This window comes from Ctenocephalides felis, unplaced genomic scaffold (assembly GCF_003426905.1).
Source record: "Ctenocephalides felis isolate EL2017-DRISC unplaced genomic scaffold, ASM342690v1 CF-g0.4_SCAFFOLD_01604, whole genome shotgun sequence".
Lineage (NCBI taxonomy): Eukaryota > Metazoa > Arthropoda > Insecta > Siphonaptera > Pulicidae > Ctenocephalides > Ctenocephalides felis.
In genome coordinates this window covers 787412-795145 of record NW_020537758.1, presented here as the reverse complement: position 1 = coordinate 795145, position 7734 = coordinate 787412, and the positions used below count along the sequence as shown (strand labels likewise).

Sequence of the window (7734 nt, the reverse complement as noted above, 5' to 3'; positions counted from 1 at the left end):
TTCAAATGTGAAATTTGTTCTCTGGCGCGAGCACAAATGTGTTGATCTAAATGATATTTTTCAGTAAATGCTTTACTGCACTTTGTGCATGTGAAATATTTTTCACCTGTATGAGATTTATATGTATTGTATTAATGCACTTGCATCTGGACACTTATGACAATAATTTATCATATGCTGTTCTAAATAATATGTAACTTTCTAAATGTTCTATGACACTTATCACATTTATAAGGAGCAGTCTGAATTAATTCCTGTTCAACATTTTCTTCTATTTTCACTATAGAGTTCATAAATCTGTTTAGACATGTTTTGTCATCCTCTGAAACGATTCAGGGTCTTCCTCAATTTCTGGTTTAATGTCTTCGATTGGATATTCTTGTGGTTCAATTTTAATTATCGGATCATCAGCAGCTTCCGACATTTTGAGATATTTGTGCACTGAGTATGTTCTATAAGCATTAACAAAAATAGTTAGTTTAAATGAACTATTGTTAAATATTATAATTCATTTGACTAGAAATACAAATGAAAACATTAGTTGTTGACAGTTGGAGTATGGAGTATGATTTTAGTGAGTCAAATGCATTTATGCTCTCGTAACATTTTACAAGAATGCATGTTCGAAATAATTATCATTCTCAACTGTCAACACAAATGGTTCACGAGAATATAATATATTCATATTATGGTTTTGTCCGTGAATGTAATCTTACATTAAGTTAACAGAAGTCTATTTTGAACAATGTCGCCAAGATAATTTCTTCTTCAAAATACTTTATATTTGACAGACAGTGTTTTTGAATCAACTATTGTTCAAACCTAGGCTTAAGTCATATAATAATTGCAGACCCGAAGGGAAAACAGTAAAATTGAACTTTACATTTTCTTTGCGTATCTTTTTTTAGAATTAAATGTTTCTTCTGAATGAAATAAATATAATTAAAAGTTAGTCATGTGGAATAACCTCAAAGTATTATACACTACTGTATGTTCAGCAATCAATCACAAATACCGCTTTATAATACATATTATTATATTTATATTTAAACTTATATATAATAGCTTAAATATTTAATTAATAATTAAATATACAAAAATAAAATGTTCATTCAGTACATTAATACACGCCGTTAAAACCCAAAAAAAATGACCAACGGACGCCAAAAAAAAAACGACTTACCAACATTCAGAGACAAAAGACACTGTGTACACCCAAAATACACCCAAACTGTCATTCGCAAATGAAACGTCAAATAACACATATAACCTCCATAAAAGAATTGCTTTCACAGTGAAATGTTCTTTATTAGCGAATATTATTACGAAAAACGATAAATTTTGTTTGATTAGGACATTAAGAGTGTTTTAGATTAGTTATTGTAGTTACTCACACTATTTTCTACGTTTTAACTTTATTGTCAGTTTTATTTTCATTTCTCATCGAATTAAGACCAGGAATTTACACGCTTAGATTATTAATGAACATCAAAGTTCTTGATGTAAGCTCTGTTCATTAGAATTCAACATATTTATATTTTGTGTATATATTTATAATCATATAATAAAATGAAGTCAAACATATGATATGTATTAAATTTTGATATTTTCAGTCTTTCGTTTTATCAAAATATATATCAACACCTAACTCACATATTTCATATATATATTGAAATGATATAATGTGGTTGGTGGTAGGGTTTAGGTATGGGTTGGAGGTCCGATTGTTGGTAGATCCACAGTCCTGGTTAGTGGTTACTGTAGTAGATTCTTTATACGATATGGTAATAATGTCCGAGCAACCCTTTCCTGGTGTCTAGGGTTGAGCAGTAGGAATAATGTTTGATTTACTGGTTTGATAATAGCTTTCTTCAGAATAATGGGTCCTTTCAGTAAGGTATTCGCTGGAAGAGATCAACTTGTGGTTTCCAATATAAAAATCCACTCGTAGTATTAAACACTGTATTTATTTCTTTTAATTAGTCGATTAAATATTAGTCGATTTTAGCCCCAATCATGATATTTTAATTAGTAATAAAGCATTTAACACCTTTCCACTCGCAAATTCCGAAATTTATATGAATTTTGCCGCCGTTAGTGGAAAGGGTTAATATTAACAAAGAAAAGTTGAGTAAATGAACATTGAATATTGTGATGCTAATGATGAAATGATTTGTCAAAATGTTTAAATCAATAATAACTATTCAAATTAAATTTTAGTACGTCCTTTCTTCATCCATTCTTCAATCTACTTATCTAATCTATCTTGACTTTGATAACTTTACTTAATAATTAGATATTCATGTTTTATGCTTCCATTTTCTTAACAAATTCTGCATTGTAATTAACATTGATAAATTGTGAGAACTTGTAATCTTTCTATCATTTGTCACACCATAATGATCCATGAAATATGAATGATACTTTCCAAATTCGATCAATTTTTTTTCGTTTGTTCCAAGTCCATTATAGTAAGTAGTAAGATATTGTTTAGTTAATTAAGGTATCATGATATTATTTGAGTCATGATTAATACTAACTATAATATTTAGTATCTTCCATATTTTTCTGTTCTTACAAGTCGATTACTAATATTCTTGTTACTACAAAGGTAGATTTGTATGTATCAATATTTTTCAATTCTTACTATATCGATGACTAATATTCTTGTGACGACAAGGATAGATATCTTGTTGTATTTTTCATATTTTCAATTCTTACTATGTTGATGACTAATATTCTTGTGACTACAAAGAGTATGTGAGACTATTAGAAAATATTGAGATTTACTTCCATTTTTGCAGTTTTTTTGGTTTTGCTGTCAATATATGAATATGAATGATATGATACTTAAGAGACTCTTGAAAAATATTGAGAATTACTTTCATTTTTTTCAGTATTTACTTTTGCTATTGTAATGTAAGGTTAAATGTTGTAAACATATAACCTTTGCCAATATTGAATACGAATGATATGATATACTGCAACTGGCTTCTTAAGAAGTTATTCGAGAGTATACATAGTCCAGATGATTGAAATTTGGTTCTGAGATGTTATTTCACCACTGGATGTTCTCCTAGATTTGAAGCTATTTTTTCAATATCCTAGAAATCAAATCAAATCTTTATATACATAATAATACATAATTTTATTATAACTAAATAAATGTTATTAGAAACAAAAACGTGGATGCCGCATGAAAATTTTGACACCAAAGTTTAACAAACTCTTTTTATAATTTTGTTCCAACAACAAGTACAATTTGTTAATTACAGATTTATAGATGATTTTATATACTTTAACAAAATATTAAAATTAGAATTGTTGTTACTAATCGTTTATAAACAATTAATTTAAATAATAAAATATCTAACTGTTATCTAAGATTCACACTTTGGGTAAAATATAAATTGGATGAATACACAGATGGCACAAGTACATACAATAATACAAATTGCTTTCTTACCATTATAATATTATATTTTTATTATTGTTTTTATTTCAAATTAATAATAATTAATGTTTAAATTATGATTATAAATTATTAGGGTTCCTGGAGTCAATTTGTTGGTTCGCCAATCATCAATTTATATTATATTATGTTAATATAATTGTCTTTACTTTGTTGTTGACGAAATTGACTTCACCAATTTTTTTATTTTGGTACCATTCTTACTAAATTGACTTTACTTTTTTATTTCAAATTTGGGGCTGGAACTTTTGTATTTTTTAAATTATTATTCTAATAAAAATTGTGCATAACAAATCATATTTAAATATGTGATACAAATTTTTTTCTTGAAAGAATCAAAAGTTTTTAATCAGAATTGCTAACAATAAAAACAATACTATAAGTGTTTATAAGTTTGCTGATGAGTTTTTTGATAATTTTTTTGGCTTTTAATTATTAAAAATAAGAGCCTGTACAAAATTTAGCACAATCCGGAAAAAAATATTGCTTTTAGAAAAAACCAGGATTCCTGAAAAAAATATATATATATATTTAATATATATAATTGCTACCAAATAATTTTCACCATGATTCCTCTATTACTTAGACAAAAATCAATTACCTTTTATTACAAATCTTACTCTTTATGAATCTATTCTTTGCTTATGAATCTATTCTTTATTAGTTCCTTTTCCTGGAGCCCCATTACAGAAGTCTATTAAGAAAAGACAGCATTTATCCTGTAGTCTCTCGTTTCCATCCATTTGTACTAACATTTTACCCCTCATTTGCTTTGCAGCGCCCTATTATCAAATTGTAATAATAACGAGGGCTGGGCCTGACAAAATTTTAACAGAACACAATTCGTTTTTTAGGATATTTTTGGGAAACACCCCTATAAAATATATTTGTAATATGAATATATATATATATATATATATATATATATATATATATATATATATATATAAATGTAATACATATTTGATATTTATATATCAGTACATACGTTAGTCGCCATCGCCATTTTTATACCTTTTGAAATGCAATCAAAGCATCCACAATATTATGAGTTACTATATGGATCCATTAATGTACATTTATTTATATAATATCTATAACACTTTCTAGAATTAGTACACACGTTTTTAAATAAATATAAAATCACAACATTTTTTCAGTAAACTGACAGCTTTTAAATCCTTGTACAACTACGTGTTGAAGTTCGTTCACGTTTTCAAAGTGAACTTCTTGAATTTTAAATAAAAACAAAATTAATTTTAGCAACAATTTCATTTATATTATATTGTAATTCAATTATATTATATATTATAACATATTATCACATATAAATTAAACATAATAGGTTTCTTCAAAATAAATAAAATCCGTTAATTAACGGTTTTTATTTATGTATCATCTTGAGGACTATTTATCGCGTATGGCAACACTATTGTCAACACGTTTAAAAAGTAATGTTAAATAATTTGTGGCAACAAAAAATGTGTTTTAAAATTCATAAATTGTGCTAGAAATCTTGTATAAATGTTTTAAAACATGAAATATTAATATATATATAGATAAATTATAATTATGCTTTGCGTGATCTAATTACTGAAGTAACAAGTAAGTTTTTCTGCACAATGAGTTTGGCGTTTTATTCAGGTTATTTTTTTAATTTATATATAGATATAGTTATATTTTATATTTTGTATAACTAATTTCCTTGTAACTATAAAAAAATGTTATAATTATTTTACGTTCAAACTCGTTAAAATGTAAATATTGTTATAAGTTTTTATCAAGTTGTAAAATTGTTGAAAAATGCCAGTAAAAGGATTTGATTCTAATTTATTTATCATTAATTAGGAATTTGAAAACAAATTTGATTTGTATTATCTTTTAATTATAAATAATTAAGAATTAAAAAAAAAGTTTTGCGCCAAAAGTTGACAACCAGTACAGGTGTACCAACATAATTTTTGAAGCGCTTGGTAGGCATCTGTCATTTAAAAACATTTATTTTGTTACAGTATTATTTTAATTATTCATATCAATTAATAATGTTCAGTTGTAGTTTTTTAAGAAGAGAAGTGTTTTAGCCAGTTTGTTGTTTATTCAAACAGTTTAAGACAGCAAAATACAAAATCATACAAAACAATAAGTCCGGAACAACAAAATGTCGGATTTATGAACAGTAAATTCAAAAACAGAGATATTGAGAGATAAGTTTGGATAAATGTGGAACAAGAACTACAAATATATGGTATGAAACTTAAAGTTAAATATTCTACTAACCAAATCTATTTTAGTCACCTAAATTTGTCACCCGGACCGCAAAATGCTAATTCAATTTACGTTAGAGCACCCTCCATCGACGCAACCCTTAGAGGGTTGTCCAATGCAAAACGTATGAATAATTTATTCCGCTAAATTTATTCGTCAAATAAAGACATAACGATAATTCTATAATAGAATAGACCCCACACGACAGGAAGAAAATTTGTGTTAAACTTATGCACAGAGATAATGGACCAAAAATTTATAATGGTAAAATTTGGAATTGTTTTAGGATAGAAGATTTTATGGTAAGAGTATAGTATATAGTAATAAAATAAATGTAATATAATAATATTAACCAAAATACCATTTATAATATAAAGATTTTATAAGTTATAAAGTAACCTAATCGCATTGCTGAATACTTCACTCTGTATTACAAAGACAGACAATCTTTTATATTCCATATTACATTAATATGTAACAATTTCCCATTGTGTATTTTCAACCCCTATTGTTAAATATACATTCTCTGAATAGTGGTTATAATTTGATACATTACATTGTCAAAATATCAAATGTCTCACACATTTCTCTAACCATTGTGAGGTAATAATAGCTGAGGTTTTTAGGTTGTGCAGAAACGAAACCACATTTTTGATACCTGAAGGAAGGAGACTCCTACTTTTGGCAAAATATAATATAAAAGTTAGTAATATGAGGACTTTATTCAAAGATTAAGGAAAAATGGATTTGGTGAAACTGGATTTGGAGAGAAAGTTGTCTAAGGATGGATTGATATGATTTATGTTTTTAACAATCATCCAGAAAAATGTAGTAAGTACATAGTTGTTTAAGGTATTTATAAATATTTTTTTATCAATATTATTGCGGACAAAGAAAGAGAAACATGAAATTAGTATATCGGATTTTCTGGCGAAAACCAAAGCTTCTACTTAGTAAATTTATGTAATAATTAATCAATTGGTGTTAGATAGACAAATCCGTGTATCTTAACATCTCAAAATGCCCCAAAATCAACTTCATTTTCGACATTTCGACTGATATTAAATCGTTATTTACCAGGAAACACATTTGTGTTTGTTGTTCAGAGGGATGAAAGGGTTGGTGGTGCATTGACCATAATTATGTTACTTCTTTATTTGCACAACAAGTCCAAGAGATTTTATTGGTAGACAACCCTTGATTTGATGAAATTTTATCTTCCTATACATATATACATATATATATATATATATATATAAATATACATACATATATATATATATATATATATATATATATATTATAAATATTATGAGCAATATCATAATTCATCACACTAAAGGACAGATTTAGACAACTTCATTTCACGAAGTGATAGATTGCGAACAACATTCTTAATACAGGACCGAACTAAAAACATTTTTGGAAAAAATAGTAATTGTAAATAGAAATAGACATATCAAGGAAACACATATTTAAATTTAAAATAATTACAAAGGCAGATGTTCTTCAGTAACTTTCATAATTTATTGGATTTGTCTTTTTTAAACTATTTTTTTAAGCATTTGCCTTTTCCCATTATTTTCTAATATTTGTAAATGTTAAAAAAATAGAAATTTATATATAATGATTTTATTATTCTTTTTAGCAAAATTGTTAATAATTTACTAAATATTTCATAATATTTGTAAATAATGAATGGTAGAAAATTTTTCATGTTTATCAATATTATTTATCATATAATTATTACCATTATTATATTTAATATTATTAGTATAAAATATATTGTGAATCTAAATATCAAAAATAATTTAAATAATAATTAAATATAAATAAATCAATAAGGGTATGTAATAAATGATATTTAATATGCAAATTTATAAATTAACCAAAAATTATCAAAATTTCAATCATGAAAAATTGTTCACATTTGTTTTGTTTATGAATAACAATTGTTCTATTAACATAGTAAAAAACAAGTATAAATATTAAAATAG

General features: G+C 25.7%; 1 protein-coding gene across 1 annotated transcript in view; it reads left to right on the top strand.

Moving 5' to 3' along the window:
• LOC113372278 (ATPase WRNIP1-like) overlaps positions 1-7734 on the top strand; it is a 75364-nt gene that overhangs the window by 2201 nt on the left and 65429 nt on the right. The window lies entirely within an intron of this gene.